Genomic DNA, 8612 nt, shown 5'->3' on the forward strand with positions numbered 1-8612 from the left:
GACAAATGTGGGTTATAACGGAATCTATGTACGAAATCTTGAGTACACAGGAATAACAGAAATGCTTGCTGAGTGAATCGCATGATACTTTCAACCAGTGGCGTACCGAATATAGGTTTAAATGATGCCCAGGCATCAAATTAAAAAGGGATGAGAGGTTGTTGGATAATAATATGTAAATCACATAATTATCGTATGTATTTAGGTAGAGTTCTGAATGAGATGAATTTAAATATGGGTGGGTGGGTGGTAAACTAGACTTTGCAATTGACATCAAAAACATTTTTATCTCGACATGCCACTGCTTTCAACTTTGTTTGATTATAACTACTATGAAATACTTTTCATCGCAACTATCGTTTACCATTGTTAATAGGAAGTGCCGGTTTTAGCTCTTTCAGCGCCCAGTGCACGAATTATTTTAATGCTCTTCCCTCTTAAATGACTTAAACATAAACTTAAACAGACAAAATCTGAAGAGCTGGAGAGGCCCATTCATGATCAAACAATTTTTAAATTTGTCTGTAGTTTTAATAAGTTAAGTACACTATCGGAACCCACGCAAATATCGTCTACATATGTTTGACGTTGCAGAGCGTTCTGTACATGTGGGTAGTCCCAACATGCATGATCAGCGATATCCTTTAACACTCTCAGGACAAGAAAGGGTGCGCAATTAACTCCATATGTGACCGTATTAAATTCGTATTCCTTTAACTGATCTGAAGGAGATGATCGCCACAAAATATGTTGGTAGCGACGATATTTTGGAAGCACTAAAATTTGTCGATATATTTTACAAACGTCCTCGGTAAATGCATATTTGAAGATCCGGAAGCGTAATAAAATATCCACGAATTCCTGCTGCAACTTGAGACCTGTATGCAAACACTGATGAGACTTCGACAAGGCAGAAGCATCAAACACTACGCGTATCTTCCCAGGCATGGGGGACCCTTTAAATACAGGATGATGAAGAATGAAGTAATCACCAAGAGTGGATGCGATTGACATATATTCTAAACATTTATACTCCAACATGAACTCGTGGTACGCTTGAGAGCTAATGCTGGATCTTTAATAAATTTCTGTTCCAAATTTTGAAAACGCCGCAGGTCTACTTGTTTGGAGCGCACAAAAGAAGGTAACTGGTCATAGATAAAAGACAAAAGGCCAGATAGTGGCCAGTAGAGTCTCGAACACGCTCAGAAATATACGTTTGTTCGCAGCGTCCGTCAATAAAAAGGGTTTGAGGTGCGACATCCGGCTCTTCCAGCGTCCAAAACTGTTACACTATTTCCTCAAGAGATACAGCAAGAGACATGACAATGACAATCACATGACAGTGGACACTAGATGGTGACTCGGCGACTGGGCCAATAATAATCCAACCGAACAAAGAACCGAAGGCGGTAGGAGAAAAGTTGTTAATAGTTACTCGTTTGCCGTCCAAGACTTGATTAAACACATCGGCTCTGAATAACAAATCAATAGGCGCTGGACAGTCAAAAGATAGGTCGGTAAGTGCCAGATGCGAAAATCTTTCCTTGATCCCAGGTGGTAAGTGAATGGAAGACATGTTTTCAATGATTAGGGAAAGAATTCAGGCCTTGATCGAAAAACTTTCATTATCATTATATCGAAAGTTGACAATACAATTTACCACACCGCTGACACTCGGAACAAGGACACCAGACAAGCCGGTTAGCGAAACAGTCCATTGTTTTATTGTTAATTGTTTTAAGCCGAGCCTGTTGATACATGAAGTTGTGATGGTACTTACTTGAGAAGCAGAGTCAATCAAGGCATGCACGACATGCTTACATCCTAAGTTATCACAGACGTGCACCAATGCCATGCCCAATAGCACCGTTAGGGTGGTTAAAGGAACTGACGAGAGAGGTTCCCGGTTCGTTAGACATCTGGTTCAACGCTATCTAACGTATCAACGTATCTAGTCTATCTATATCTTCTAATTCTAAAACATCATCGGTTTGAGGTTCATTCTTTGAAAAGGATTATAAAATTTTGAAACAATCAAAAATAAAATGTATTATTATTTTTATAAATATACAAATTCACTTAGATAATTCTAAGAGTATGAACAATATATTTACTTTTTTCCAATAGTAATAGAAATTTAAAACATTATAAATTAAAATTAGATTCTCTAGAGTTTAAGATTTAAGAAAGAAAGATAATTGATATAATGTGCATAATACAATTATTATACAAATCAATGTATTTTTAATAATCAATATTGTAAAAAAAAGTGATAATAATAGTTTTATGATCCAAATTTTTATTTCTAAAAAGTATGATAAATTAGGTAATACAGTACCTAACATATCTTTAATTTTTGATATTAAGTATTTATTCAAATTAAAATTAACCGTAAAATTGAAAAATATAATTATTTTAACAGGTTGACTGCCACAATGATTTTTGATACTTTTTACCCGGTGCAGTGTATACAAAATTGTGTACACTCCTTTACTTACCATTTTTCTTTTCGTGTACATTATATTGTACACGAGTTTTTTTTTCAAACTAATTTCGTGTACAGAAATGTGTACACGTCTGTACTGATTTAACATTGGAATTAAATATTGAGGCCCCTAGGACCAGTTTTGTCTACTCAGTGAAGATAGGAAATGGGTATTTCTTATTTAAATCAAGTTTTTATTTTGAAAAAGTTTTTGCAAATTATCGTTTAAAATTTGTTGGACAATATAAAAATATTTGCATATACAAGTATGGACATTTGTCCGTGTACAAAAAAATGTACACGTGGCAGTCAACCTGTTAAAAAGTCTTTGGTTGGAATTTTAATAAATTCTAATAGAATGTATATTGTAGGATAATGATTAATTTAATAAGTGAAATTGAGTTCAATACAATTTTCAAAAGATATGTATAACTATGTAATTATAATTTTTAATATTTTTTAGCTATAATCGTTATTATTAGATATTAACTACATTACTAACCGGCTTCCTTCTTTATTTTTTTCAACGGGTGTTACAAAATTTATATTTTCGTCTTCACCATTTTTCTTTTTTTTCTTGAAAAAATTTAAAAGAGTTGTGTCTTTTAATTTTCTTTTATTATCACTCATGTTAATAATGTTGTATAAAACGTCACAGAAGTATTAAGTAAGTATTATAGTTGATTGATGATTGCCAGTCTAATCGTCGATCGGTTATTACTAGGGCTCGGAAGTTGTTGCATTTGCATGATTTTTTTGAACCATTAGATTTATTGCTAAGTAAGCTAGAAATTCATTCCAAGACACTACGAAATACATATCAAAAGTTTTTAGTGCATATTTTTGCATATTTAGTGATTTTTAGATTTTAGAGCATATTTCTTAATTTTACAATTTTTTAAAGCATATTTTATAATTTATGGAGATTAGGAGATTCAACATGAAAATTTGTAAATAAAAAAATAAATACATTCATATTCAGAAACCTTAATAGATATTCTTGTATCGTATTATTCAAATTTCCATTTGGCATTAAAAACTGTTTTTCCCTATCGGTTAATATGATATAATATTAATATATATACATAAATTACAACTACAGATAGCTTTATCTAAAATAGAATATTATACAAATCTAAAATAGAAACAGCTGCTATCGAAGTACGACGATTTTCTATAAATAATTTTATAAGAAAATAACTCAATGATTATTGACTATTGTTAATGGCATTTATAGACCTACCGCCAGTGGTTGAATTGGGGGGGACGCAGAGGGTCTGAGCTACTCTTCATTTTTCTTCATATTATAGCGTACCCCTTAATTTAATTCATCAAGGAACGCAGGGGACGCAGCGTCCTTCAACAATTATATGAATATGAATTTGTTTCTAAGAAAAATTAAATAAATATGAAAAAAAATTGGAAACGATTAATATTTTATTTAATTTTTGGTATTAGTTCGTAATCTGTTCATTATTATTAGCACATATGTATATTAGGAACGCAATAATAAAATATATAATAATGTTATATAATTTATGTAACACGTTTCAAGTGTTTCCACTGCGTATTCGTGGTATAAGCTGCTAAATTGCTAAAAATATAATTATTACGAAAACTTCCCTGGGTGTACCGATATAACGATCCTTAGTAAACCATTGACAATAATAATATATTGACTCCGTATTTTGAGAATCCGTCCGTTGTTTTAGTTATCGACGATTAACAAATGGTGATCCTTTTCAAGGAAAATTAAATATTATTTATATTTTATTTGGAAACGAGGTGCGCCACGAATGAGTAATCAGTATTATGTTTACATTACAAAATAAGTAATCCTCAATTAAAATCATTTTTAGAAAAGTATACGTCAAGAGAAATTCCTAGTGACTCGACACTACGCAAAACTTATGTCGACGACATATACGAAGAAACTATAAAAAATATAAGAGAACAAATTAAAGGAAATAAAATATGGGTGTCTATCGACGAAACAACAGACTCTGAAGGCAGATATGTAGCTCACGTTATAATAGGAACTTTAAATACTGACGCACCGGGAAAAACTTATTTGCTAACAACCGAAGTTTTGGAAAAAACAAATAATTCAACGATAGTTAAACTTTTTGATCATTCAATGTTCGTCCTCTGGCCAAACGGAATTCGTCATGATGACGTCCTATTGTTTGTGACCGATACCGCACCATACATGGTGAAAGCTGGGCGAATACTTCAATCACTGTACTCTAAAATGATACACTTAACATGTCTCGCACACGGTATCCATAGAGTAGCCGAAAGTATACGGGAAAAGTTTAAGAAAGTTGATAAACTTATTTCCATGGTTAAACAGGTGTTCTTAAAAGCGCCTTCACGTGTTTTAGTGTTTAAAAGTGAAGCACCAGCCATACCACTTCCACCAGAGCCAATACTAACTAGATGGGGTACATGGATAATGGCAGCTTCCTATTACTGCAAATATTACAAGGATATACGTAGAGTATTACTAAGTATAAATTCTGAAGATGCAATTTCTATTAAAGAAGCTCAACAGTTAATTCAAGATCCCAATATGGAAGCTAATTTAGTATACATACATTCAAATTTTGGATTTATACCGGAATATATTACGAAACTTGAAACACAATATATTTCACTATCCGAAGCATTATCTGCAGTTAAATATGTCCAAAATAAATTAAATGACTGTGAGGGTGAAATTGGTGTTGCGGTATTTCAAAAATTCAATAATGTATTGGAGAAAAATTGTGGATTTAAAACGATACTTAATATTTCAAAAATATTAAGTGGACAAGAAAGTTCAATGGAAGGTCTTCTGATGATTTGACCGATGACAATATTACTTACTTCAAATATGCGCCGATTACGTTAACTGATGTTGAACGTAGTTTTTCAAGGTACAAAACTTTGCTCGTGGATAATCGGCGATCTTTCAATTTTGAAAACATTAAAAAAAGTTTAGTGGTCCAATGTAACACTTTGGAAGGTAAGAACAAAATTATATCCAATGCATTTTAATTATTAATTAAAATACTTTTAAATTAGGCATGTACCTGGTGGTTTTTCTAATTTAGTAATTTGTGTTATGTATTTCAGGTATATAAATATAACTCGACAGAAGTGCATTTTTTTACTCAAGGAACATTTTTAATTTTTAAAGCGATTTTTTTATTATTTTTTTGTTTAAATTATGATTAAAAAATATAAATAAAAATAACTTTTATTACTTTGCTTTTTTTTTTATTAACAAATTTAAAAAAATATTTGTGCTAATGAAAATGTTGTGTAAAATAATTAAATATAAGTGCATATTTTTAGAGCATATTTGTACTTTTTTAAGCGCATAAGTGCATACATATTTAGTACTTTTTAAGTGCATTAAGTTCCAAGCCCTAATTATTACTTATCTGTTATCGGTTTTTTTAAAATTATTTAAAACCAAATTGTTTAAAAATAGATCTGTGTACGCGTGAACAAATTACGCTTATCTTTTTTTTTCTCACTGAATCTAATTTAATAAAATAATTAATATTCCCAATACAAATAAAAATATAATTTTCTGAGTAACGCGATTTTTGTTACACAAAGGGTACACGTATAAATATAAAATTAGGACGCGGCGTTTCCACTACATGGTATTAATATTTAAAGTACCAAAAAACCAGGGGGAACAGGTTCCCCTCTTGCCACCACCCTCTCCCAATGGACGCCCATGCGCCTTTCTGATTTTGGCACCCTGTGCCGTCGCACGCGTTGATAATTTCTAAAGCCGACCCTGTTTACAGGTTATGGCGTGCACCGAGTTAGTCGATCTATTTCGTCCAGTAACAATTTTTACAATAAATCATGACCAATATAATATCATCCTTACGTGTCAAAGAGACAAATCCAAAAGTATCTGTATCCAGAGGCAGTTATAGGATTCAAATTTTGAACGGACATAAACTAATTTATAAATAAGCTATTGAGTCAATGTTAATCCTTAATCGTCAATTTTTTTCCTTAAAAATGAATACATAAAAAAAAATTAATGCCTATTCAAAAATGTATAAGTATATTTTCTTTATTCGTTAAATAAAATGTAGTTTAATATATAATGTAATTATAAACTATATATTTTTACTCTTAATTACAAAAAAATATATACGTATTTAAAAAAAAAGAACTAATATAAAATTTGAAATTGTAATCTTCTATTTTTAATTTTCCCAAATACTTCTAGAATCGGAGTCAGATTTTTTAACCGTTTTTCAAAATTATCTTTATTTGTAGATAATAAATATAAGTTACTTAATCTTGGACTTTATTTTTGTACTATAATTTTTTGAATTTAAGCCATATAGCACTAATCATCCCAAGTTAATTTTTATATAACATCGTACAAATGGCAAATCACCCCATGATTACTATTTATTATCGTCGTTGTTTGACATTATTATTATTATTATTATTGTTATAACTATTATAACATGTTAATTATTTGCTGTTTGTATATATTATATCACCACAAACAAATTTCCCTTGGCGCAAAAAATTATTCTGTATGATAGTTATTAAAGTTAATCAGAATTTTCTGTTCTGTTTGTAGGTACATGAGTATGTAATTTTTTTTTTTCATAACACGATGAAAAAATGAATTAACTTTGATTTTCCGAACGCATCGCCTACTTCATTTAACGTACATCAGTTATAGCCTTTGGTGCATTATATATATTTATTATCTTCAATAGTGAACACTATAGCCATTATAAAGTACTAAGTCCAGGGATAAACTTGCATACCACAATAACAATAATGGATCACTGGGTGTATCGGTATTGCGTTTTATTTTTATACGTATATCAATCATAATATATTTAAAAATCTTACCAATGTCACGATGTTATTATATTCAGATAAATTTTAATTAATCATAATAATTTTTACATATTTATAGTTTGTAGTACACACACGAGTATACAGCTACCCACGTGATTCAACAAAAATATTTGTATTTAATTATTTTCATGTACATAACCATTATTGCTCAGTAAAATCTAAACGAGCTAGTATTATTTGATACATGATAGACTTATTATCATGTTGATTCATCGGATGATCGTATATATATATGATACTGCTAGCAAAGCAAAATATAATTGGTTGACGTGTAATAGAGAAGGCATGAATCGTGAATGTCACAAAACGTGAAATACTATTTCGCTTCGACGTTTCGCATTAAAAACGATTGACAATTTAGCTGATGTTTTCTTTAATGTACTTTTACTCGAACTTAACTTACTTTACGCTATATATATATATATATATGTATGTATAACATACATCGTTTCTACATCGATTTTTCTGAATTTCTTTTTCAACAGATATCGTTTAATCGCCGGTAACTGCAAGTGTTGTAAATTTGCAATGTGATCAATAATGATTTATTTATAAATATACTAGAAATATAAGAGTATATATATTAATGCCTGAAATTCAAAAAATTGTATTTTTAAATCGTCTATATTTTGCTTATAATATTTTCAATAGTATGTCGAACAATAATTAGGAAAAAATTGTTAATGATTAAAATAAATTTTTTAGTTAGCTTTGCGCGAGTTATTTTATGATATATATTTTTAAGGTTCAGTTAGTGGCACGCAATGACAGAGGCGTATTTATGGGATGGTGTTGGGGGTTTCCACCCCCTCCTCCCAAAAAATATTTGAAAATGTCAAATTTATAACATCAGTATTATAATAATTTTAGTTTGTTTATTCTATAAAGTATAATAAAAAAATATGTATATAAAAATAAATATTAATAATAATAATAATAATAATAATAATAATAACAAAAATTGACCACACAGCATTCACACACACATAGTATATAAATAATCTGATGTGAGGAAATAATTGGTTAATAAGAATATCAAAATCTTGGTCCGAGACTGTCACTTTTCAGTATGCACTACGTCATTACCTATGCATCTATGTCCAAAATAAAATAATATAAAATACAATTAATACAATCATACGTTTAATTTCGATATCGATTTCATAAATTTATTTTCATTTAATTGTTGAGTATTGAAAGTGTACTGAAATGCATTAAATAAAAG

The 8612-nt window shown here is 30.1% G+C and overlaps 1 pseudogene; it reads left to right on the forward strand.

Annotated features, from left to right (window-relative positions):
* Positions 1–4618: 4618 nt before the first annotated feature.
* On the forward strand, positions 4619–5644 carry LOC112679378 (annotated as a pseudogene).
* Positions 5645–8612: the final 2968 nt, after the last annotated feature.

The sequence above is a fragment of the Sipha flava genome, unplaced genomic scaffold (assembly GCF_003268045.1).
Source record: "Sipha flava isolate LNK unplaced genomic scaffold, YSA_version1 134_pilon_pilon, whole genome shotgun sequence".
NCBI lineage: Eukaryota > Metazoa > Arthropoda > Insecta > Hemiptera > Aphididae > Sipha > Sipha flava.